The sequence below is a fragment of the Delphinus delphis genome, chromosome 3 (assembly GCF_949987515.2).
Source record: "Delphinus delphis chromosome 3, mDelDel1.2, whole genome shotgun sequence".
NCBI classification, from domain to species: domain Eukaryota; kingdom Metazoa; phylum Chordata; class Mammalia; order Artiodactyla; family Delphinidae; genus Delphinus; species Delphinus delphis.
The window spans coordinates 84,942,872-84,970,691 of NC_082685.1; positions in this window are offsets into that span (position 1 = coordinate 84,942,872).

The window sequence follows — 27,820 nt, forward strand, 5'->3', positions numbered from 1 at the left end:
ATAGAACATTATTTCTTAAAGCTCCTAGGCATGATATTGACAGAGATCCATGATTAAATATGTTTGGGAAATTGAGTTAATCAGAGTGAAATAAATTTACTTACTGTAGGACTTTTCAAAAATTTAAAAGGATAATGTACATTGTGAACTGCAGTAGAGAAGGATAGTATGAAACGCTTCCTATCTTCTTCTTTTATTTCTTTTTTGGCTGTGACAAGCGGCTTGAGGGATCTTACTTCCCCAACCAGTGATTGAAGCATTGGGTCACCAAGGAACTCCCTCTTTCTATCTTCTTTTACTAAAGAAAATTTTGTTTTTCCTAGAGTACCTCCTGACACCATTCTTCTTAAGCACATTTTGGAAAATGAAATGAAATCTGGTGCTATTTTCAAGAGGCCTAACTTCCATCTCCAACATATTATTCACAGAAGACCTCTTTGACTTTTTTCATCTATAAAGTTGAGGCAATTTGCTCCAAAATATTTGTAGACCTTGTAAAACTAGTTTACTTATTTTTGACTCACATTTGTCATGTTATTTAATATGAAATCTACTTTACTCTGGTGCCTTTGTTTCTTTCTATCACATTAGAGAGAAACTGAGTTTCCACCATTATAAGGTACTAGGCTAGGCACTTTTGGGGAAACTCATGAGAATGAATAATGACACCTCCCCTCAAGAAATCTCTCAGTCATGTCGGAGAGACAGACATGTACATATATTTTTATTTCTCTCTTCCCTCTGTCCCCTCTCTCTTCATATCTCCTATATTTGTCTCTGGTATTCAGAAGAAATATGTGCAGCAAAAGATGCAATAAAGTACTATGTTATTTCTCTATTTATCTTCATTATCTCCAGAGAGAAAATATGCCAATGTGAAAATCAATGAAAGGTTAACTGTCCCTTTCTCCTAATAAAGGAAATGTTTTAAATGGTTTCTTAGGAAAATTTGGCCTTGGATTCCTTTGTAAGTTCCTTTAAATTAAAATTAGCACAGAGAACAGAATGACAAGCAAATACAATGCCATAGGCAAGTTTGGAGTGACCCCAAAACCAGTTTCTGATATGAGAGAACTTCTGCATGTTGAGTGGATGACATAAAGGGAAAGTGGCTGTGCCCCTGCACCCTGCTGCCTATCTCTTCTCCTTGTGAGATGCCGCCATGTGCCCTGGGGTCATGATTCCAGACGCTGGAGGTTTGGTTTGAGGTCTTGAGAGTAGCCTGCTGAGCAGTGGTTCGCAAGAGATCAGTACCTCCCTTGAGGGTATGGTGGTCAGATTTAGCAAATAAAAATATAGGATGCCTAGTAAAATATGAATTTCAAAGAAATAATTTTTTTAGTGAATGTACATCCCAAATATTGTATAGGATATATTTATATTGAAAAATATTTTGTTTCTCTGAAGTTCAACTATAACAAAGCATCATGGATTTAATCTGATAACCCTACTCTAGGGAGATTTTTTATAATTTGTGGAAGGAATTTTGTCACCACAGTGATGGAGGGAACAGGGATGCTAGATATTGTGCACGTGTTGACCAATCTTACACAATAGAAAATTGTCCTGTAGCCATATGACTTCTGAATAGCCCACTGGACACTCATGAAAACAAAGTAAATAGGGATAGTTTTAATGTATAATGAATTTAATATATAACAGAGTCTTTGAATCAGAATGCAACAACTATGTAAATTAAAGGATGATTTTACTTTGTTTTGTTCAGTATGTTACCAACAGTTGTTCATCACTCCAGAAAACCATATCACTTGTGGCAACAGTGCTGGTGGTATTTGAGTCACCAATATACCACACTTAAATTATTTGTAGCTGTCACCATCATAGTGATTCTATATGTGTGTGTGTGCATCACCAGATTCTTCATTATTCTTATAATATTGAGCCCAAATTCTTACCTATGAAAATACTGTATTATAAATTCCATTTATTTCTTTTACATTAAAATTAAGGCATAATATATTTTGTTCAAAATATTTGTGGAGATAGATCACATTACCTATGAATTTCATTTCAGAAGAGTAAGGGGAACTTGGGTCTGATAAGTTCGATTTCCACTGCTGAGGGGCCTTGGACCTGTTTTGCCTACCATGCAACGTGGATAGGCTCCGGTGGAAAAAAGAACTTTGAAGGAAGAAAGGTTCTAAAATTTTACAAGAAAAATCAAAATGGCATGACTATGCAAACATACTGCAATCACTTCACCTCTTCCTTTCATATCTCTCTAAATCCCTCTGAGAAACATATTGGAATTTCAATCTTGATTCTGCTTTGAACATTTTTTAAATGTTTTTTCCCCCTACGTTTTTGGACACTAATTACATCACTGCATGTTGGATATACTTCTTTGCATTAATCCAAGTTTTGTTTTATGAATTCTGATAGATCTAAACGGAAAAGAGATTCAAACCCTGAGGCTGCTTAGGATTTATTAATACCAATACTTCCATCAGCATAATGATAATGTTGATTAGAACTTTTAAAAAATCTACTTCTGAGTGAATACTTTGTCTCACCATGTAGAGGACAGACCTAGATCCTGAAGATATCTAAACATAATGATTACAATTCATATTCTAGGCTATTAAGCAATTTGTCTGGCAATTAACTATATGATTCCTTGAACCACTGTTATCATAATAAATAGCATTTGGGTAAAATCAATGTTGGGGATGCTATGAGGCTGTCCTAGACAGAAGAAGGGAAAAAATAGATGCTAGTGACAAAGAGAAGCAACAAAGAGGAAGGACAGCAATGAACCAGGGTGTTCTGGTTATCAATTGCTGTGTAATAAACTCCCCCCCACACAAGTTAGCAGCTAAAAACAACAGCCAACTTAATTATATCTCATAATTTTCGGGTCAGGAATTAAGGTAGGGTTCAGCTGCACAATTTTTCTGCTCCATGGGGCATCCACTAGAGTCACTAAGGTATTCAGCTGGAGGACGGGCTGATCTGCAAGGTTCAAGATGATCTATTTCATGTGCTCAATGCCTTGACAAGGAGGGTTGGAAGCTTAGGCTTGGCTGGGCCCCTTGTCCTCTCCATATGATCTTTTCTGCAGGGTAACTGAACTGTTTACATGGTGGCTTAGGGCTGCGAGAATGTTTCCTGTGACGTAGAAGTGGAAGCAGCCCAGAAACTAGTGCAGCATCATTTCTGCTGTATTATACTGGTCACTATCACACGTGGTGCATAGACTTAGAGGGAAGGAAAATAAACATCCCCCCTCAATGGAAAAGGATCAAAGAATTTTTGGCCACTTAATCCACCAAATTTGAAAGAAAAAAAGAGGTTGATGGACACACGTTACACCTCCCCAAGATGCAAACTACCATGTCCATGCAGGAAAGACATTGAGAAAAGAGACAGAGGGAAATGGCCCAGTGCAAAATGAACAGTAAGGTCAGCAGAGGTAGTGCTACTGTGGTCCTGGAGGAACCTGACAAAGAGTTAAATTTACAATATCATGAAAGGTTACAGCATCTGTAACATGACAATGTCATGCTAGCTAGTACAAAAAAGTACAACAGGTTAATATTGTGAAGTATTATACTACCCATATTTTATTCCTATAAGATTACTTCTCCAAAGGCGCTCTTCAGAGTGAGGGAAGAACACAGGAAAGACAAACGTTTATATGTTCCCATTTGGACTTCTTCATTAAGTTCATGAAGTCCATTTCACACAAGAGTGTGAGTCAGGTTGTTTAGAGCCAGTAAGGACTTGCAGTTTTAAATGAGCCTGAACTTATGGGGAATCAAAAATAGAGGTTATAGGGCTTCCCTGGTGGCGCAGTGGTTGAGAGTCCACCTGCCGATGCAGGGGACACGGGTTCGTGCCCTGGTCTGGGAAGATCCCACATGCCGCGGAGCGGCTGGGCCCGTGAGCCATGGCCACTGAACCTGCGCGTCCGGAGCCTGTGCTCCGCAACGGGAGAGGCCACGACAGTGAGAGGCCCGCGTACCGCAAAAAAAAACAAAAGGAGGTTATAAAATGGACCAAAGAATAGCAAGGATAAAGATATGATTGTTTTCTCAAGAACTGTGACATGTTATACCACTTGCACAGTTACTTTTAATATGTGAATACTGCAGAGACAGGAGGCATGTGGGCCAGAGAATTCTTTATTGACACAACCAGATCAACAACCAGAATAATGTTGCAGCATGAGTCCCCCAAACCTAGTCCCACAGGCTTCTCGATGAGAGCCATGGAAGCTTTTAACTCGTGTTGGCAGGGGTGGGGTTGGGTGAAGAATAATGGATTTTCTGTTTATGTACAGGAGAGAAGCTGCCTCTACTCTTCTCCCAAAACAAGAGAAGGGGAAAAAAAACTTTTGTTGCTTTGAGATGAGGATGAAAAGGATGCTGGGATCTTACCCTAACCATCTGGATTGTAAATAAAGTCTCCCCAGGAGTCAGAGAGCCTAGAGTGTTCCACCTAGAGAGGTCTCTGGCTTCATATATTTTTACAGATATATTCCTAGGAGCTAATCTGGGTGCCTATCTCCAGATATTTGGCTTTGGGAGGGATAAGAAAAGTTGTATTATCCTTTCGGATCAGAGCAATTAGCTACATCATTAGGGAACAAATGGCTACAGATCTAATCCTTATGATATGCGAAAATGTGTCCAGGGGAAATGGAAGCCAATATTCTCTATCTTTATATCATTTATATTTCTGTGTCTCAGGAAGCTCGGCTTTTTACGACAGCACTAAGGAATCCAGGGAAGTTTTATTTCCCCACCATGATGTAACAGTGGTTTCCTGACATGTAGGATGGCAATAAGAACACTTGCTAATCTGGGGGGTTCAGGTGGAGGTGTATTTACAGGCAGCAAGACTAAGATAAATATGGTGCACAAGTCAATCAATTTTTACTGCTTTTAGCTTCATGTACAAGTAATCTGATCACAGAGGTGTAAGTAAATAGGATTTTCTTTTTTCCTCTCTAACAAGAAGTCTGAAGATAAGTAGCTCAAATCTGTACTCAATCATCAATGTCTCCTAGCTTATAACTGCTGCCTTAGTATGTGTCTTGCTGGTTACAAGATGCCCACTCTACATCCTGGCATCACATATGTATTTTAATCAACAAGGAAGAAGAAAGGCAAAGGCTAAAGGCACATGTCAGCTTTTTTTTTTCTAAGTCCTGGAAACAGTAACTTTTGAGAAGTTTACCCAGTAATTTTCAGTTATTATCTTATTGCCCACGCCTAGCAAAAAGAAGTCTGAAAAGGTAAATATTTGTACTAATAACTTTGATACCCTGAACAAAATTGGGTTTCTTTTAGCAAGGAGGACAGAAGGAAGAGCTATCAGAATCATAACCAGTAATGTCCCCCATCCCCTGATCCTCAGCCTAAGACTATGAAAATCCCAGGGGGTTTGGGAGTAGGCTGAAAGTGGAAGAGATTTCTGCTCCACTTCCTGTCTGGAACTGTGGGAGGAGACTCACTCTCAGTTTGCTAGCATTGTCACAGGATGGATGGGCACGAAGGGTAGAGTGTTGTGTTTAGGCAAAGAGGGGAGCTGGGGACTAAAAGAGGCCCCAGGTGGGGTGAAGAAGATGCAGAAGATATGGACCTGCTCACCAGAGGCTCTGGCAGAAACAACAAACATCAGCATCATATTTCCGTCCAAGCCCCCCAACCAAATGTGACCAGGTACATCAGCAGCAGATGAAGCGCTACAGAGGCTGATCTCTAAAGAGCCAGTGGAGGTTGACGAAGAGCTGAGGCCAGACTATAGACCACATACGCTGCCCCAACATAAGTAATGATACATAAGCTCCCCCTGCACCCCGGTACCATTGGGGGGATGGAAAGATAGGCTATGAACTCTGAACCGTATGGCTCTAAACCCTGAACTGAACCTAATTAGCTGAGAGACTAATTTTTAAACTGAATGTGACTAAATTATCTTTAATCTGTAAGGTCACGATTATTTTTCCCACCATCTGAAGAAATGGTAAGTGGGGATAGGGTGGGGTCCTGAGTCATTTGAATTCAATCATAAAGATATAAAAAAGGTACATTTCTACACACTTGAATAGTATATAAATTTAAAATCTCTAATCATGGGTAAGTCTATGATTATGGTGCGAAAGGCATTAAACATTAGAAATAAGTGTCTGACCATTTTTGATATCTAAGTGAAGTGTGATGATGAAGCTAATTCCTCTATTTAGGCAAACATTGACTTAGCCTCCCATGAACAGATGCTGTGCTTCATTCAATGGCCAGATTTTAAGTGGTAAAGTGGAGGTGCAGACTGTCTCTGGGGGGCCCTGAGCATGAGAGAGGGGACCCCCACAAAGATAACTAAAGCAAGACAGCTCCTGTGCATTCAGGTTCTGAGTAAGGAGACTTACAGGACATGCATTAGGCTGAGGAATTCTCAGCAATTTGTGGGGGAAACAGTGGACAATATTTCTGCCTCAGTACCTAGGTCACTCCTAGAGAAAGGAAGAAAGAGAATGTTTCTCAGGACTTAGCTGTCACTATAAGGAATTCTTAGGAGGAAGCAATAGAAGAGAGAGATGATAAGAAAATAATAATGATTACAAATACTTATAATAGCTATTATTGGCTATAAATTTCTACTCTGTGGGAAACATGAAAATAACAGTTATTTATCATCTTCAGTTCTCACAATGATTCCTGCAAGGTAGGTATTTTTATCCCCACTTTTGCATATGAGGAAACAGATTCAGGGAGATTAAAGGCACTTTTAACCAGTGGTGGCCAGTGAGTCCAATGCCAAAGCAGGGCTCTTTTCACTATACCAGTACATATACGGCTACTGCACAGAACCAGGGAAACAGTCTTTGGTCATTTATCCAAATCCCCTCACTCTGAAAGTGGGGAGAGGTTGTAAGAGACAAGGACTGGTGTTTTGCTCCTTGTCCCTAAATACCCCACCTCCCATTCTTCTCAAAAAGGCAGTGCCCGAAGGTCCCTGTGCTTACATCTGGGTTCCTAACCAACAAAATCTGGGTTCATAAGCGGGAGGAATAGCATCTTAAACAGACAGTTTTGTGGTAACAGCAAAAGCCTCTTGATTCCTAAAAGATGCAGTCAGTCTTCCCGGTATGAACACAGTGAACTTTCTGGAATTCATAACCAATTACATGTGCATTGGGATTTTTCCACTACATTCTTTGAGATACTCCCTCTCAACCTCATAATAAGTGATGTCACCCCTGGGGGGACCACCAGGGAGCACAGGGATTTCATGTGTCTTAAATCTGTGTCCAGATATAGTGTAACTAAGTCATATTACAGTATTTATAAATACTTAACTCATTATTTTCTTTGGATGACTGGAGTGTAGCACTAAAAAAAAATCCAAACTTCAATTTTTGGTTTATTTCCCAGAATAGAACTCATTACATCCAAAGCTTTATGAGTCCCTTCTGGAAGATAAGGACAAATCACATCTTACTCACCACAAGGAAAACAACCATTGAAGATACCCTGTGGCTTACATCTCTTATATCTAACTTCCTCCCTTTGTCCAAATTCCTAAGGTTTCCATGGGGTGAAAAGATCGGGGAGTTTGGATGGGAAGGAGAGAATTACAGTGCAGGACAAGAAAGTTTATGTCACTAGCTGACTCAATTTAAGAGGATCTGATGCTTGGGAATTGATATTCCAAATATTTTGAGCTTTTCATATAAAAAAATAGAAAGAATGTGGTATTTATTGACATGTTTCATGAACTAAATTTAAAACTTTGCTGTCAGAGACTCTTGAAGTAATTTATAACTCGGCCCACACTGAAGTGTCCAAAAATATGGATCTATAATGGGATAATGTCATCCCTTGTGCTGCCCACAGGACCCTCAAAAGCGATCTTGTAAGAAGGGAATAATCCCAAAATGGCAGGATCAAGCCTGGTCTTGCTTTCACAGCAGGACGAGTCACAATGTTTTAGGGGGTCAAACACACCTGAGCCTGATCTGGGCTGGATCTGGCAGATGAGTTCTGCTAGAAAGAATTTCTGGAGTAAACTGAAGCAAACTTAGCTTGGTGGGACAAGACCAAAGCCAAATGATGGGTACAGAGAACAGATTCCAGTCGCCTAGAGAGGGAATGAAAAGTGCTGGGTGGGGTTTAGGGCAGGATTCTAGTACCAGTAGGACAAAATAAGAAACCAAAGCAAAAGCCCAGTTATAAGCAGTGTACGCCACCAGGGTGAAGGGGAAAGTCTACAGCCTTGTAAGGCCAAGACCGCCTGGAAGCCATTCTAGGTGCCCAAGACCATGCCACAGCTGGGAAAGATACATTTAATAGGTTCATGAGGTTGGTTCATGGATGGATGAGCAAAGAGATTGCTTCATTCCACAACTCCAAGGGGCATGTGTATGGTACCCCTTGGCACTGCCCAGCAGACAGGATTCAAAGGGAACACAATGTGAATGGTGTCCACTGGAGTCATCCCATGTGGTAGCCCTGAGCAGAAGATACCTAGTCCACACATTTAAGTACAATCCTTAGCCTGGCGCATATAGAGCAGAAGGTACTGACTGTATATTTCCATTTATTTGTGCACATTTGGACTGATTTAGAAATAATTCTAAAACCTCTTGCTCCACGTTGAGCATAGCACGTTGCTGAAAGTGAAGAGGCAGGGAAGCAGTTCTGTTGAAGCAAAATTTATTTGTTGGAGGTAAGGGTTGTGACTTTTGAATACTGATGTGTTTTGTTTCTCACTTTAAATTTTTTTTTTTTTTTAGACCGAGGAAGAACAATTTATCTTTTTTATTATTAAAAAAATTTTTTTTCTCTTTTTCAATAGATTTTATTTGTTTGTTTGCTTGTTTGTTTATTGGGCGTGCTGGGTCTTCCCTGTGGCATGCAGGCTTTCTCTAGTTGCGGGGAGCGAGGGCTACTCTTCGCTCCGGTGCATGGGCTTCTCATTGCGGTGGCTTCTCTTGCTGCGGAGCACAGGCTCTAGGTGCGCAGGCTTCAGTAGTTGTGGCTCACGGGCTTAGTTGCTCTGCGGCATGTGGGATCTTCCCGGACCAGGGCTCAAACCCATGTCCCCTGCATTGGCAGGCAGATCCTTAACCACTGAGCCACCAGGGAAGCCCTCACCTTTAAATTTACTTGTACAAGTTTCTCACATGAGCCTGGAAATATTTACACAAGGAAAATCAGCAACCAGCTAAGCAGTGAAGCCAAGCCGGCCTGAAAATTTGAACCCAGGGCATTTCCTTGACAGAGACCACAACATCTGGCTAATGGAGCATGTTTATTTCCTTCTATTGCTATGTCTTCAGAGTGTGCCTGTCTGTCACTCCTCACATCAATAAATTACATTTTTATTCTGGTGTCCAACTCACCTTCCACTCACCCTGGAATGATAAACTACAATCTGAAGAGTTGTAAAGGTTTGCCCAGAAAATAATTCTCACTCAGATTTTCTTCTGGCTTCTTGTCTGGCCCAGAATCTGAGGCTATAATTGATTAAGGTTGGTCATGACAGCACAAAGCTAGAGCTGTGATCACTCAACATCCCTTCATCTGAGAAAATAAATCAAGGGCAGCAGCACCATGTGGCAGGGAAGTAAGGTATCCCAGAGCTATTTCTGTGCAAGCTGGGAGAACAAGTCAGTGTCCCACAGAGCTTGAGTCTCTCAATTTCATTTTCATAATCAGGTTAGCTGCTTTTCAAAGATGCACTGTGACACTCACATAGGGGAAAGCTTGTGTTACTTGGCTCAGCTAAATACGCTGACGGTGAAAGGGTTAGGAAGGCACTTCCCCCTTTTTTTTCCTTAGTGAATTGAAAGGCACTTTGAAAATATATTTAGTGTCTTTGAACTTTTCTGTGCTCACTGCTGGTAGCATTTATAAAAGCCACATGGTGATAGAGAAGCCTCGTTCCCAAAAGCAAGCTGAGATGAGTGAAAATAATGATCTAAATAAATATTCTGTCCTGGTTTGGATGACAAGGCAGGTTGAGATGACAGCGGATCTCAGTTATCAGAAACCTAGGACTCCCCTTTGAGGCCTTCCTCTCCCTCTGTACCCCTTTCAATCCTTTATGAAGCCCTATTGATGTTACCTCCTAAATATCTCTTGAATCCATCCATTGTTTCCATCTCCACCACGAATACCTAGACTTCAGCTTTCCCTTGGACACACACACACCCCCCACTCCCAATCCATGGTCTCCTTTCTCTTATTCCTGTGCTATCATAGTCCGTTCCTCACACGGTAGCCAGAGAGGTCTTTTTGTAACATCTATCAAGATATGTAACTCTCCTGAATCAAATCCCTTTATTGGCTTCCTTTCACACTCCAAATAAAATCTAAACTCCTTACCACGGCTTTCAAAGCCCTTGATTATCTGACATCTGCCTCTCTCCATTTTCATTTCCTACAACTCTCCCATCATTCATGTTGGTCCAAACACACTGACCTTTATTCTGCTCCTTCTACTTGGCACTTCTCTCTCTGTCTAGAACGTGCTTCCTTCTGATCTTGACTCCTTTGTAACACTCAGGTAATCTGATTTAAACGTCCACTCCATAAACAGTCCTTCCTGATCACCAATAGATTTTCACTCTCTGACAAATCTGTCACATTTTGTAGATTACTTAATCATTTATCCATTTGTTGTTAACCTCCAACAGACTATAGGCTCCAGAAGAACAAGTAGCTCACCCTTGTGCCTAATTTTAACCGGCACCTAGTAGGCATTCAATAAACATTTATTAAATGGAATGAAGTAAATGAATGAAGGAATGACATTCTGGTTTTAGCCCCTGACTCCAAGGTGCTGGAGTTATTGTCCTAGTTATTAGGTTAACCTGCTGCCCAGTGTTACATTATCTGGCTTTCCTCTCAGACAATTTGATATTTCAGTTATTTCCTGAAAATAACTTGGAGATGCCCCTGATTTGTCCATCTACTGCTTTGATTCCTTGGATACCACTCATTCTTTCACGTTAAGCAAAAACAAGTAATTGTTGCAGAGGTCTCTGTATTTTGCAGCTGCTCTTTTGTAAGATGCACTTTTCCCAAATAAAACAATTTTAAAAACAAAACAAAATAAAAACCTGTCCAAGAGACAATTTGGCATTTTAGTCACCTTCTGACCTATTCTGCTTTGACTGAGTTTGGCTTAAGACAGTGGACTGAGCCTATGTATGGGGGCCTGACAATGAGTACCTATGATCCTTATCCAGGTTTACTAGCTAACAATGGAAAAGGATGGTGCAACAGATTAAAGATTGTCACAAATTCATTGACCCTAATCCTCGGTATATGTCTGGGAGAACATGTCTACTCCCCATGGATCGGGGTGTGTTCTGTGATTGCTTTGGCTGAAGGAATACATTGGAAGTAGTGTTACTGGCAAAGCCCATCAACAATTCCCAGGAAATAAAAATCGGATTTGGGTAATAAAGTCTAATTTATTTTCCTTTGTGCTTAGTCTAGTTTCACTTGCACACAGGGTACCACGTGCAGAGGCCTTGCACCCAGCACTTCAGACCAGAGTTCCTGGTGCAAAATGGCTAAGCTTAGCACTGTAGCTCAGCAGGCCATGTGCAAAAGCACTGTACATGACACTGCAATTCAAGATGCCCTAGGGGCCCCCTTCATACCAGACCCCTCCCTCAGAACCCAGTCCAGCAAGTACATGAAGCAGGAATCATTACCAGCAAGGGCCCAACAACCTGCCAGGAAAAGAACACCCTTTGAGACAAGTTGCCCATGGAGAAGGAAGGTTCATCCAGATACACACCCTATTTACCACTTGTGATCTGTATAACTGGGAAAGTCAAAGTAAGTGTTGAGGAAAGATCCAGAGAGGCTTCTGAACCTGATTAGGGGAAACTTTCAGACCCATGACCCCACCTGGGCTGATAGCGAGAGCCACCTCAATGTACTCCTAACAGGTGAAGAAAAGGCCACAATCTTTTCAAAAGCCCAAGAGGAAGCAGACAACAAAACAGAAACGATGCAAGTCATAATATTTTCAGATGGGGGAATCAAATGGTGCCGGATAATGAACCCAGCTGGGACCACTGAGACAACGGAGAATGGGGTGGAAGACAGAGACTGATCCATTATAAAAATATGATCCTAAAGGGAATCCAGGCAGCAGGAAAGAAACCTGTCAATTGGAATTGAAGGAAATCCATCGGAGCCAACAGAAAACCCTTCGGCATTCCTAGAGCACCTGAGGGAATGTCTCCAAATCTATACTAACAATGGCCCTGTGTAATCATCAGAAGGGAACACAATCCTGAGGTCATATTTCATTTCCCAAACTGCCCCAATATTAGACATAAACTTCAGAAACTGGAAATAGAACCAGATAACCCTATCTTTGGCTGCGGTTGCCTACTAGGTGTTTAAAAACGGAGATATAGAGGAGGAAAAGTCAGAGGATAAAAAGGCCTGGATGTAAACCCACCTTCTGGCTGTTGCCCTCCAATGTCAACTGGTAGGTACAGGAACCTTGACTAACTGCCCACGGAGCCTCTACTCCAATGAGTGACCTCCGCCCCCCACTGAGGGACAGCAGGCCAAGGAAACTAGGACCTGGTCAGCACACCATATGTAGACAAGAGGGACACTGGAAGAGAGAATGCCCTCCTCACCCCCAAAGGGGGACAGAATTGGCAGTTCCCGGCCACTCCCCTTGAAGGCAGATGGTCCAAATCAATGAAGGATGATGGGCCCAGGGGGTCCTAAGCTGGCACTTCAAATGACCTCTGAGGAGCCCTGGGTGACACTGGAATAGGGAGAAAGCCTGTTGAATTCTTAGTCAACACCAGTACCACTTACTTGGTTCTGAACACAAGATCAGGCAAACTCAGTCATTATGGGGCTATCAGGGAAGGCCCAAGAATAGGCTTTCATAGAGCCACTAGAATGCAAATTGGATGAACAAACTCTTACCCATTCCTTCTGATATGTTCCCAAATGCCCTATAACCCTTCTAGGAAGGGATAGCTGACATAAATTGGGGGCTACTATCCACCTGATGGAAGACAAACTGGAGATTGCCATCCCCTTAGACAAAGGGCACAAGATGATAATGTTAATGGCTGAGGACAAATCTCCCCAGCCAGAGCAAGTCAACTTCTACAGAGTAAATCCTGAGCTCTGGGCCCAGAGACAGGTAGGATGAGCTGTAGGAGCTGGTCCCATAATAGTCCATTTAAAACCCAGACATACACGGCTCAATAGAAAACAGTATCCTCTCTGTCAGGAGGTCTTTTGGGGCATTGCTCCTGTTATACAGGGCCTAATTGACCAGGGCCTACTAGATCATGCCAATCAGGATGTGATATCCCCATTCTCCCTGTAAAGAAACCCAATGGGGAATACCAAATGGTGCTGGACCTCAGGGCAGTCAAGGAAGCCATCGAGGATATACATCCAGTGGTCCCCAATCCCTACACCCTGTTGGCCACTCTACTGTACACTAGCACCTGGCATTCTGTATTAGATGTAAGAGATGCCTTCTTCTGTATTCCATTAGCCTCAGAGTCACAGGAAATTTTTAGTCTTGAATGGGAGGACCCAAACATGCAACAAAAACAACAGCACTGCGGGACAGTCCTTCCCCAAGGGTTCAAAAATTCCCCCACCATCTTTGGGGAAACTTTAGATAAAGACCTAAAAGATCTACGTCTGGAGAAGGAAACTTCCTCCAGTATGTAGATGACATTCTGATGGCCAGTCCTACTAAGAGGCCTCTGACAAAAATACTGTAACCACCCTGAACCACCTGGCTGATAAAGGATATACGGTGTCCAAGAAAAAGGCTCAAATATCACAAACTAGGGTGACCTATGTAGCATCCATTTTCACAGAAGATCAGAGAAAGCCATCCCAGGAAAGGAAAGAAGTCACTTGCAGCATTGCCCGTCCTAAAACTAGAAGACAGCTGAGGGGTTTCCTGGGGGATGGCCTGTTGGCCGCATCTGGATCCCTAACTAGGGTCTAATAGCAAGGCCTCTATGTGAAAAGTTGAAAGGAAAGGATGATACTACTTTTGAATGGAACCCAGAATGCAAAGGGATCTTTCAAGAATTGAAAAAGCAATTATTTCAGGCCCTTGCCCTGGCCCTCTCAGATTTAGCTACATCTTTTGATATTGACATTCAGGAGAGAAGGGGAATCACCCTCAGGGCGTTAGCTCAAAAACTGGGACTCCTCACTCAGATGATGGCTTATTTTTCTGAAAAATTAGATCAAACCACTAATGGATGGCCTACTTTCCTACGGGCAGGAGCAGCTACTACCACCCAGCTAAAGGAGGCTGAAAAGTTAACGTTTGGTCAGCCAGTCACTGTATAGACTCCACCAGGTTCAGGCTTTAGTAAGTTCTAAGGGAACAGAATGGCTGTCCCCCAGAAGGTCGATTCAAGGTCAGGCTATGCTTTTAGACAACCCAGTGGCTACCACAGAAACCCGTCACATGCTAAATCCTGCCACCCTGCTACCCACAGAAACGGAGTCCCCGGAGCGTGATTGTATAGAAACCGCAGTCACGATTGATTCCAGTCTCCCAGCCTAGGAAGTAAACCTCTCTCAAATGCTGAAGAGGAGTTGTTCACAGACAGGAGCACTTTTATGAGAGAGGGAAAAAGGCTGGTGGGATATGCAGTGGCCTCCCAGACCCAAGTCATAGAGGTGGGAAGCCTACGCCCAGGGACTTCTGCCCAAAAGGCCAGGCTGATAGCCTGCACCCAAGCCTCAGAGCTCAGGACAGGGAAGATTTTAAATGTTTACACAGACTCCCGGTAGGTGTATGCCATCCTACGTGCACTCAGAGCTATTTGGAAGGAAAGAGTTATGCTTAATGAGGAGAATAAGCAGGTAAAACATGGCTTAAACATATTGAGACTCCTAGAAACAGTGCAGCTTCCAATAAAGGTGGCAGTGATTCATTGTAGGAGTCACCCAAAGTGGGATGCAGAGGTAATAAAGGAAAATAACAAAGAGGACACGACTGCCAAAAGGGTGGCCCTAGAACCACTAACTTGGCAACTACCTCTCATTCCTCAAAGGCCAGATCCATCCAATTACTCCCCAATCTACACAAAGGAAGAATTAGACAAAGCCTGAAAACGGGACTTCAACAGAGATCTAGGAGGCCATGTGTGGCTAGTTAATGATCATGGGCAATACTTCTTTCCCCAGGCTACAGCTTGTCAAGCCATCAGGGAGACTCATCAAGGAAATGACTACAGGAGGGAAGCCCTATATAATTGGCCAGTTGAGGTCATGGTAATTCCTGGGATGAAAAGTATAACCAGTTGAATAGTTGAGACACACCCCATCTGCACAATAAACAACCCCAACATTAGACACCCCCACCTGGAGAGGTCCCCAGATAAGGCCCATTCAGACCAGACGAACATATCGTGGGGAAGATTGCCAAAATGATTTCACTGTCATGCCAAGAGTACCGGGAAATTTCAGGTATCTCTTGGTGCAAGTAGACACAACTTCTGGACAGACAGAAGCATTTCCTGCTAGAACTGAAATGGCAGCTGAAGTGGCCAAAGCATTACTGAAAGAAATAATCTCCAAGTCTGGGCTTCCAGGATCCCTACAAAGTGAGAATGATTTAGCATTTGTGTCTCAAGTGATGAAGGGGATAATCAATACCCTGGACATAAAATGGATCTTGAACTCATCCTGGAGACCTCAATTGTCTGGGCAAGTAGATAGATTCAATTAGAACTTGACACAGGCCTGAGCCAAGCTATATCAGGAAACCCAAGAAAATTGAATTAAGTTGTTTTTGATTGTCCAGCTCTGCATGTGGTTAACCCCAAGGAATAAGTTAAAGTTAACTGCATTTGAACTCCTGTATGGTAGATCCATTCCCCAAGCCTGAGAAAAGAGACCCGTTAAACCCCTTGAAGTGGAACAACTCAAGTATGCCCTCAGGTAGGAGCAACCATGAAAGGTCTCACTGAATACGGTAACCAGGTGCTGTGTGCACCCACTGACCTGCCTCTCCACCGCTTCTGCCAGGAGACTGGGTGCACCTAAAAACCTGGAAAACTGTCAGCCTGCAAGACCCACTCACCCCTAAGTGGAATGGACCCCACCTGGGGATCCTAACCACCCATGCTGCCCTGAATGTGCAGGGGATCATTCCATGGGGACATCACACTCAAGTGAAGAGGGTCCTGAGCCCCAACCTCCAGAAAGACAACCTGGGGCCATGCCCCGCCTTGACCATTTGTGTGAACCTCTGACCTGAGGCTTCTCTTCCAGAAAAACAACGAAAGTGTGACCAGGGAGATTCAGGCCGTGGCAGTGAGCCTCACCATCAGGGCACACTTGTGCCTACAGGGGAAAGACCTAGATATCTTCATTTTTAGGAAAAATTTGACTTGTGACCATTATTCTCTTGCTAATATTTGGGCCATGTATCTTAAATTGTCTGGCATTCTTTGTCTCCGAAAGGTTAGACAAATGGTGGTTATGACGACACACAGACCCAGCAGGAAATAGTTTCAGAAGACTACCTCACCCCTCAGCACCCCTCAATAATGAGGGGCAGGACAAAAGGCGGAGGAGGGATTTGTTACCATTAACAATTCTTGGGAAATAAAAGCAGAATCTGGGTAATAAAATAAAGTCTAACCTTTCTTTCCTTTGTGCTTGGTCCGGTTTCACTTGCTCACAGGGTGCTGCGTGTGAAGGCCTTGCACCTGTCGCTTCAGACCAGAGCCCCTCACACCAACCGGCTCCTCCCGAAACCTCAGCCCCGTGCGACATGTGCGCAAGCGCTGTGCACGACACTGCACTTCAAGATGGCGGCGGCTGGCCGAGCGCAGGGATACTGTGCCGCCGCTTTGGTCTAGAGCGCGGGAAGCAGCACACCGGCGCCCGACCTGTGAGAACTCCGCCTCCTCCCTTCCCCAGGGAAAATAAACCTATAAAGCAGCCGCACCTGGGGCCTTTTAGGGGCGAGCATGTACTCTAGCGCGGAGCTTAAACCTCTCTGTTATTTGATCAAAGAATAAAGCTTCGCTTTGCTTGTGGATGGAACTGGGTCTCGTTCACTTGGCAAGAAGGACACTGGGCAGGAGGACCCTTGTAGGAAACCGACCCTGGAGGGTTGTTAACAGTAACACTGTGCCAGTATCTGGGTCCAGGCCTCTTAAGAAACTGGTAGGTTTCACTTCCCGCCGTGGGGAACACACTCTCTTAGAGCCCTGAGCCACCATGTAGGAAGTTCAACTACCCTGTGGAAAGACCACGTGGAGAAGCTCTCAAACTAAAGGAGAGGGAAAGGTGCCCACCTGAGCCCAGACATCAGTCAGCACAAATAAGGCACCAGACATGTAAATGAACCCTTCTTGGACCCTCCAAATTTAAACAGCCACCAAATGAATACAATTGAGTGATCCCAATCAATGTCCCATGGGGTAGAATAATTGCCTAGCTGCACCCTGCTAAAATTCCTAACCCGAAGATTTTTGAGCTTAATGAAATGGTTCTTGTTTTAAGGAATTAAGTTTTGGGTGGTTTGTGAAGTGACAATAGGTGAGAGGACAAGCAGGTAGATTGACTTTTATCCTTCCAAGAAAGCATGACTCTCTACTCCTTTAAAAAAGATGGTTGTAATCACTTAATGATATGACTGATATGCAAAGAAACTATAATCAATGCTTAAGAACGAGGGTGATGAATGGTGGCTTCACAAATTCAGAAGCAGATTCCTGGCTGTTTTCTAAGACAGCCAATCTAAACCTCAAAAATATCAAGAATATCTCCTCAGGACGACCTGTAAATAAAAAATACCATCATAGTATCTAATTTAATTCCAATCCAATTTTCTTCCAGGCCTGTCTAATGAGTCTACCCCGATAGTGTCTAATGTAGTAATTATAGGTGCACTTTATCAGATGCTGATTCAGGATCCAATCACAATTTCTAGGTTTGTTTGAGGATGTACAGCATTCTCAGAATCGAATCCCAAAGAAACTTCCAGCACCTTCTACCAACCCATCTGCCAAGCCCACTAACAGCAGATAAGAGAAAATGTTCAGCAATTTTTCTGATGTTGTCTGAACCTGATATGCACAAGAATATAGTTTCTGTCTGTTTTAATCACCGCTCTATCTCCAGTGCCTAGAACAGGGCCTGGGACATAGTAGACATGCAATAAATATTATTATTATTTTTTTTAACATCTTTATTGGGGAATAAATATTATTGATAAGATACATCATTGCATTAGAAAAAAATTTTAAAGACTGTTCTGGGAGAGGTATTCACTCTCTAAGTTTATCAGACCACCAGCATCTCTTCAGAGCCTGAGGAATGAACAGCTGCTATTCAGAAGATTATAACACCAATATATTTCACTTTAAAATTTTATAGTGTTTAAGATATTACAAAAGGGGAATGAAGAATAACATAACTAATACCGATGTACTACCACCAGCTTAAGTGACAATATATTGCCAACAATGTTCAGTTCACCTAGTGTGGCCCTCCCCAGGTGACTTCCCCACTCTCCCCTGCAATGTAACCATTGGACATAATTTGGTATTTATCAATCTCATATTTTTTTGGTAATTATATGGATATATATCTTTAAGCACCAGTAGTATTGTGTTGCATGTTTTTTTAAATTATCAATTGAAATATAGTTGATATACAATATTATGTTAGTTTCAGGTGTACTACATAGTGATTTGACTTTGCATATATTATTAAATGATCACCACAATAAGTGTACAAACCATCTGTCCCCATACAAATTTATTACAATATTACTGATCATATTCCTTATGCTGTTATGTTACATCTCATGGTTTATTTATTGTGCATATTTTAAATTGTGTGTGTTATTGTACTGTGTGAATTCTTCTGCAATTTACCTTAGTCTACATTTAAGTGTACATCCTTCTAGAAGTTCTACACACATACTTGTGCACACACATATACAGACATACTATACATGCTACTTTGTAGCCTCATGTTTTTCTTTATGGTTTTTTTGTTTTGTGTGTGTGTGTGTGGTATGCGGGCCTCTCACTGTTGTGGCCTCTCCCGTTGAGGAGCATAGGCTGCGGACGCGCAGGCTCAGCGGCCATGGCTCACGGGCCCAGCCGCTCCGCGGCATGTGGGATCTTCCCGGACCGGGGCACGAACCTGTGTCCCCTGCATTGGCAGGCGGACTCTCAACCACTGCGCCACCAGGGAAGCCCCCTTCTTTATGTTTTTTCATCCTAAAATATTTCACGAATACAGAAAGTAATAGAACAAACACCTTTGGACATACCTCAAGAAGTAAAACATTGCAAATATACTAGAAGCCTACTTGTACACTTTTTCCACTGTGTTCACCTCCTTCACTCTCCTTCCTCTCCTCCTCCCATAACCAGAATTTGTTAATTATTTTATATCCCTCTCCAAATATCTAATATTAGTTTTTATTATTTTAAAACTTTATCTAGCATCCTATTCTAGAAAGAAAAAGAGAAATACTGGCTTTTTGAGGGTCCAGGCTTTCTGCAGGGGTGTCAGTTCCAACTCCCCACCTGACGAGGGCCCCATGCCTAGTCTGAGGACCCATTCACAGCCCAGTCTCCAGATTCCTCAGGACTTGAGATGCCCCAGGGCAGCCTGTAGGCATCACCACCGGGGATTTTCTCTCTCTCTTCCTTTTTGACACTTGAGGATTTCCATTGTTTTATAGTGAGCTCACCTATACATTTAAAATGATGTTTATTTTACCTTATGCAGCATTTCTGGGTGTTTGTAGCAGGAGAGTTTTTCAGAATATCTAATCTGAGAAATTTCTGGAGGTAAAAGTCTCAAAATATTTCCTAAATATTCTAAAAATAGTGTAGTCAACGCAAGCATACAATCATCTCCCATAAGAATCTCACAATTTAAATAGCTGACAGATATTTATGAAACACCTGCTGGCTTTTTTTTAGAGGTGTGTCAATTTCATTTAAACAACTCACTTTGTTTCAGTGTTAATGCATTCATATGATGGTTTTTGTTTACATAAATGCATTTTCTATAGTTATAAATAGAGAATAACAACACATGCCTAATAGGTTAAAAAAAAAAAACCTAACAAACTTTTCCTTTACTAAGGTAAAAAGAGAGGGAACTCTTTCAGAGGCAATTAGTAGAGTGGTTAAAAAAAAAATGTAAAACAAAAAAAAAAAAAGGAGAAGAAGAAGAAGAAAGGGACAGTCTCCAAAGTGGTTAGACCAGGTTTAGTGAGAGAGACCATTTCTGAATTGAGTTGACTAACTCAAGTATGAGAAGGGGACCATTGTCTAATAAAATGGGGTTTTGTGGATGAGAGTACGAGCAAGTATAATTCTAGTTACGGCGAATGGAACTCTGTGTAAACTTGGAAAGTCTTCTTCTAGAACCACACACAGCACAAGTAGACTATTATTCCAAGTGAGTTTCAAGCTTTGAGTTTATGATCGTTTTTATTGGTTGTATGAGGTAGTCTTTATTTTGCTTTGATACTCTTTCTACATTTGAAAATCCTTCCTGATTTAGTAAGCATCCTGTCCATCTTCCATTTGCCCCTCCTCCATTGTCTACCCTTCTCTGCCCTGCTCTGGCCCCTGAAGGCTGATGCACTCACAATGGTCTCTTTTGGACACTTGACTTTCAGTTGAGTGCAACCAATGAGCAGCCCTGGGATGGGACTGGATGGTAGAAAGAGAATAAGTCAGGTTATTTATTTCCCCAGCACCCTCCCTGACAGGTAGTCATGGACTATCTGCATCCCTCTATCCAAGGCCACGGCTCCTGTCAGATAATATTTCCATACTGTTACCAACTTCTCATTATGGTAATTCTCCCCTCTCTTGCCCCTTCTGGCATTGGGTGGTAACCTATAGGACCTCTTACTAGTAGCCCCATAGGACATTAACACTGCCCATATCTTTATTGAACTCTTCACAAATTATCCAACTTGATTATACCATAAAATTTTTGCTGGAACCCTGACTGATATAGATGGATAATTTTAGTATGAGATGAGACTGAAGAGATAGGTAGGGGAACAATCATACTAATATGATCAGATGTACTTTTTAAAGAGATTTCTCTTGGTGTAATTTAAAAAAATATTGTAAGAAAGCCAGAATGGGTGTGGGTAGATCAATTAGGACATTTTATCAACTGCCCAAGAGAGATTAATTGTGCTTGTCACAGATTAGATGAGGAGATAATGAAGATTACTCCCAGGTTTCCAGCTTGCATAACCAGATGATATAGTGGCTGTAACATGGAGAATGCTGGAAAGAACCAGGCTTTCCAAATCCAAGCAAGTGAGCACAGCAAGGAGTTCCTTTATTTTGATTCAGAATATATTTGGTATGAGAAGCATTTGCCATATCCAGGACAAGGGCAGGTAGCCAGCTGGATGTATGGGTTTGGAGCTCAGAAGAGAGGATTTAAAGATGTAAATTTGTGAGACGTGGGCATAGATCAGTTGGCCTAAGGGCAGAGTAAAGAGTGAAGAGAGGAGAGGGCTGGGAATGAGATTTGAGGAATCCATCATTTAATGACTGGCTAGAGGCAAAGCATGCAAACGAACTGAGAAGGAACAGCCAGAGAGAAAAGTGGAAATCCAGCTATTAAAATAGGTCTGTGTGTAATAAAAATACGTGACAGTCAGACTGGTAAGAGTTTTTAACATCCAGACCCATCTCACCTGGTGATGACAGCCTAGGGTGGCAAAGACTCTTTAGGTTTCTTTCAAACCTTGGAAAGCTATAGAGACAGTGTAGCTAAAGCAGGATTTAAGAATAGTGGCTCAGACTCAGATAGCCCAGATTTGCATCCTAGCTTCACCATCTATCAATTATGACCTCAGGCAAGTCGCTTCACCTGTTTCATGGTAAAATGGGGATAAATTATTTTTTCACCTTAAGGTTTTGTGAAAATTAGATAAAATAAATGTATTCAAAGTCTATAGCACAGTTCATGACACAGAGTAAATGTTGGACATCATTCTCATTTTTCACAAAAAAACATTAGGGAATAGGGACTTCCCTGGTTGTGCCGCGGTAAAGAATCCGCCTTACAATGCAGGCGACGCGGGTTTGATCCCTGGTCAGGGAACTAAGATCCCACATACTTCGGGGCAACTAAGCCCGTGCGCCACAGCTACTGAGATCACGCGCCTCGTCTAGAGAGCCTGCGTGCTGCAAACTGCAGAGCCCACGCACCCTGGAGCCTGCGCACCACAGCTAGAAAAGAGAAAAACCCACACACCACAACTAGAGAGAAGACCATGCGCCTTAACAAAGATCCCACGTGCCCCAACTAAGACATGACACAGGCAAAAATAAATTAAATAAATAAATAAAAATAAATGGTTTAAAAAAATTAGGGAATACCACTAGGAAAGCAAACAAAATAATAAGTAGAAGAAGCCACCGCCATGAGAAGCCCACGCACCGCAAAGAAGAGTAGCCCCCGCTCACCGCAACTATAGAAAGCCCGCACCCAGCAACAAAGACCCAACGCAGCCAAAAATAAATAAACAAAATAAATGTTTATGTAAGAAAAAGGAAAAAAGATGTTTACCGGAGTTGTTTTCCAGGAACTTGGGGTCAGCTGTGTCTAGTTGGAGCTTAACTGGTTAAGACTGGTTAGGACCACCGACCCTCCACGTGGTCAAGTGTGAGTGTCTGCTAGGTGGCTTGGAGACCTTTTTTTTTTTTTTTTTTTTTTTTTGCGGTACGCGGGCCTCTCACTGCCGTGGCCTCTTCCGTTGCGGAGCACAGGCTCCGGACGCGCAAGCTCAGCAGCCATGGCTCACGGGCCTAGCCGCTCCGTGGCATATAGGATCTTCCCGGATCGGGGCACGAACCCGTGTCCCCTGCATCGGCAGGCGGATTCCTAACTACTGCGCCACCAAGGAAGCCTTGGCAACCTTTTGATGTTAGAGGGCTGAAAGCTCCACCCTCAGATCCTGCTAAATGCCTCCATGTTTATACCTGCAGAGGCCCATAACTTAGTTACACCTGCACAGGACAATGATTACCCAACCTTTTTCCAAACACCTTTCCCCATGCTCCCCATACTCCCCATGCCTCAGACCTGTAAACCTGGAAAGTCTTCTTCTAGAACCACACACAGCACAAGTAGACTATTATTCCAAGTGAGGTTCAAGCTTTGAGTTTATGATCGTTTTTATTGGTTGTATGAGGTAGTCTTTATTTTGCTTTGATACTCTTTCTACATTTGAAAATCCTTCCTGATTTAGTAAGCATCCTGTCCATCTTCCATTTGCCTGCTTTATTCTTTATCCCATAAATTCCATCTTCTGCTGCTTTATTCTTTATCCCATAAATACTCCAAGCCCCTTGCCTTTGGCGAGGTGGTTCTGAGACTTGTTTTTTTGTTTTCTTGCTTGTCTGGCTTGTGAATAAACCCTCTTTGCTGCAAATCTCGGCATCTCAGTGCTTTGGCTTGCTACACATTGGGCAAAACGAACCTGGTTCAGTAACAAAACACCTAGACAAGAATTTCTAAAAATTTTTCCTTGGAATACCCAAGTTTCTCTGCATAAAAGTGCTCCATGGCAAATTGATTTTGGAAAATCCCACACACTGTTTCTCCTTTCTTTGGAGATTCCACAGGACAGTAGCATATTAAGAGCTCTGAGAGGTACAGCATCAAGGAATACTTTTAATTTCTGTTTCACTCATCATTTCCCCATTTTATTTTATTATTAAACCCTTTTGTGATAGCATCTTGCAGAAATAATGTGTCATAGAACATTTTGGGGGAAAGATGCTATAATTTTGGATGAAGAAAATAATTTTTTTCCTTAGCACATTTGAAGTAAACAGGTTCTAAAGGAATAAAATGATAACCCAACCAGATGGGAGGTTCCTTAAATTTTTTTTTTCATATAGTTCACAATATGATGATGGATGGATATTTCCAATATCCATCCATTCATTCATTGCACAAATATTTATGAATGCTCAGTATTTATGATCACCATATGGCAGGCAGAGTTCCATATGCTAGAGATGTAAGCAAGAGCTAGACAAAGATCCTGCCCTCATGGAGGTGTCATTCTAATGGGAGACTATAACATTGAATCAGGGCTTTTAACACACCTTGAAACTTTTTTTTTTAACATCTTTATTGGAGTGTAATTGCTTTACAATGTTCAGTTAGTTTCTGCTGTATAACAAAGTGAATCAGCTATACGTATACATATATTCCCATATCTCCTCCCTCTTGCGTCTCCCTCCCACCCTCCCTATCCCACCCCTCTAGGTGGTCACAAAGCACTGAGCTGATCTCCCTGTGCTATGTGGCTTCTTCCCACTAGCTCTCTATTTTACATTTGGTAGTGTATATATGTGAATGCTACTCTCTCACTTCATCCCAGCTTACCCTCCCCCCTCCCCGTGTCCTCAAGTCCATTCTCTTCATTGGCATCTTTATTCCTGTCCTACCCCTAGGTTCATGAGAACCATTTTTTCCTTTTTTTTTTTTTAGATTCCATATATATGTGTTAGCACATGGTATTTGCCTTTCTCTTTCTGACTTACTTCACTCTGTATGACAGACTCTAGGTCCATCCACCTCATCACAAGTAACTCAATTTTGTTTCTTTTTATGGCTGAGTAATATTCCATGGTATATATGTGCCACATCATCTAGACTGTGAGGTGAGTTGAGGGTCCCTACTGGTGCTTGGACAGTCACCTTGCTAACTCTTGACCTCATGAACCTGACTCTGAATCCCTAGCTCTATAAGCCCCTCCTTCAACTCTTCTCTCAATGTCCTTGAACCTCAGCTTTCCCGTGTGGAATTGTCACTCTGGATGTCAGCATGCTCAGGTATCTTTGTCAGAGTAACCAGCTCCAGCCTTGGCTACAGTTAGCAACCCTGACATTCCAGTGGATGAGCCCCAGATCTTCAGGGGGCAGGGTGGTGGTGAGATGGTAGTGTTGAAGGAAGTATTCAGAAAGAATGGGTCCCACACAGCAGCAATTGCATATATACTGAATACACTGAATATTGGAAAGTCACATAAATTGATAAAACATCCCATTTTATTAAATGGCAAGGGGGAGAATCACTCTCAAATTCAAACATGACCATTAATAGACATATAAAGTACTTGTCCCAAAAAGCAAGGATTCAAAGCCACGTCGATCACAGTCCTTTACAGATGTTTCACATTTACTCCTTTTGAGGCAGAACATCTGAAGTTCTATTATTCAGTTATATAAAACTAAAGAAAGGCAAAGGGAGTTAGAATATTAGTGTTCTAGTATGTATTTGAATTTGTAAGGTGAAATCATTACCAAAGTCTTCTGGCCAGTAGCCCAGATAATATGTCCATTGCAAAAGATGAGAGTAAAATCATTTTCAGTATCTCCTCTGAAGCTGAACTAAGTTAACAGGTAAAGCATTTGACATTTGATGACACCTGAAAAACTTAATGAATTTTACTCTTCAGTTTCCTATAAGCAAAATTCCTGTTAAAAAGAAATAAAATTTCCCGAAATGACAACAGCCTCCTTCGTTTTAAATTACTAAAATATTAACAACAACTTGTTACTATTTTATAACTTTAGACAGTAATGTGCTGATAAATGTTTAACAACTGTCTCTTTGGGGGGAAAATGTTCTGGAGGATTTGTAGCATTTGCCAATTTCCATAGTGTAAATTTGCCTACCATGGCCGATTTCAAGCTATTAGTGTGACATGGATTCCAGAGTTGAGAAGAAATGCAGGTAATCAGACTTCATGAGCCAGTGAGGGTGGTCCAATGACCATCACTGACTCTAAGTTTACAAGTTCTTTGAAGAAATCTATTAAGATTCTTTTTTTACAATTAAGGGAAGTGCCACCAAAGATGCTTATGTTTCCAGAAATACATAAGAAATTTATACCACAAATCTTGTATTTTCAAAGTCTACCTGAAAGAAAAACAAAATGTCAAACTGTAACTCTTTATTAGAATTTCTAAGTCACAAAGATATATTTAACATTTTTCTTAAGAGGCAGATAGCATAGTGTGTTAAAGAGTCAGAGTCCTGATTTTGAGTTCATGCTTTACCCCTCTCTACCTTTGATTTGGGGCTAATTATTTTATCTCTCTCTGTGCCATTGTTTCATTACCTGTGACTAAATAGGGTTAATTGTCACATTAGCTAATAGAGTTATTGTGAGGGTCAAGTGAAAAAGTGCATAGAAGGTGCTTTGCAACAGTGCAGAGCACACAGTGAGGATTTAATAAATATTAATGTTTTTGGCGTCATTGGCTATTTCTAATGAAATAAACACACAACTTGTTAACTTGGGGGTTGGCTCAGCTGCAAAGGATGAGGGGACCTTGGCACTCTAGTGAGCTGGGGACAGGCAGAGGCTTGGCTTGGTCTCCTAGCTCCACAACTTACTGACTTTACTTCTCTAAGGCTGAGTTTTCTTATATGTGAAACAAGCATGACAATAGTGCCTAACTCATGGTGTTGTTGTGAGGATTAGTATCAATACATGATAAAGCACTTAGAATATCACCCTGGCATACAGTAAGAACTCAATGAACATTAGCTAAAATTATTAAGGCACAGGCTGTGTTGAATAGGAAGTGTGCTATAGTTGTAACTTGGCTAAAAGCATAAGCATCATCAAGTTATGGCAGAGGACTCCAAATATGCTTACTGCCTTCCATTGGTATGGACTCTGGAAATGGGGTGGAATAGCATATAAGGACAATTGTTTGAATTAACTCATGGGAAATAAGAAAAACAAGGAAATGAGTTACTGCCCATAAAAGATAATTTGATACCTTTTCCAACAATAAATCCTAATTTGGCATGATATCATAGCTTAATATTTCTCTGGCTAATTCTCAATGTTGTATTAATAATTGCCTTCTAACTTGTCTGAAATTGTCTCTGGGAGATATATGGCTCCTAGAAACTGCACTGTGCATTACATCTGGAGTAATTATAAAACACACTGATGCCTAGGAACTGGTTCAGTTGTTCTCAAGTAGGACTTGGACATCTGTATTTTTTTTCAAATGGCCCAGATTATTTCAATGTCCAGCTAGGGCTGAGAACTTCTCTCCTAGAAAAAGAGTTTCACAATCAAATCAATGGTCATCAAAAACCTTTTACTCACAGCTGCTAGCTCTAAGTACTTCAACATGATGAATAATTACCGACTGTCCCTTTTTCTAACACACAACTGAAATCAGATTTTAATTTCTCTTTTCTCCACTAAGCAAAACAAGAAAGGAGAAAAAAAAAAAAAAACAAACTTCATTCAACTAATGTTTTTATCTTCATTCAGCCAACATTTATTGAGTTAATTTTTGTATATAATGTAAGGTAAGGGTCCAACTCCATTCTTTTGCATGTGGATATCCAGTTTTCCCAGCACCATTTGTTAAAAAGACTGTCCTTTCATTGAAAATCGTCTTGCCACCCTGTTCAAAAATCATTTGACTATATTTGCAAGGGTTTATTTCTGGGATCTATATTCTATTCCATTGCTCTATATGTCTGTCTTTATGCCAGTTCTTCAGGTGAAATTTTGATAAGTGAAAGGTAACTATAGTATCAGTAAAGGATCAGAGGAAATATCAGAGCTACAGAAATCTGGGCCAATATTTTATTTTTAGCCTGGCAACATATAAGGCATATATACCCATTATAACTCAGTTCTAGCCACTACCAGTTTGGGTTGGTCTCTTTAGAAGGAGCAGAAGCAACAGAATAGCCCGGTATAGGCTCTGATATTCTCTTCTCATCATCC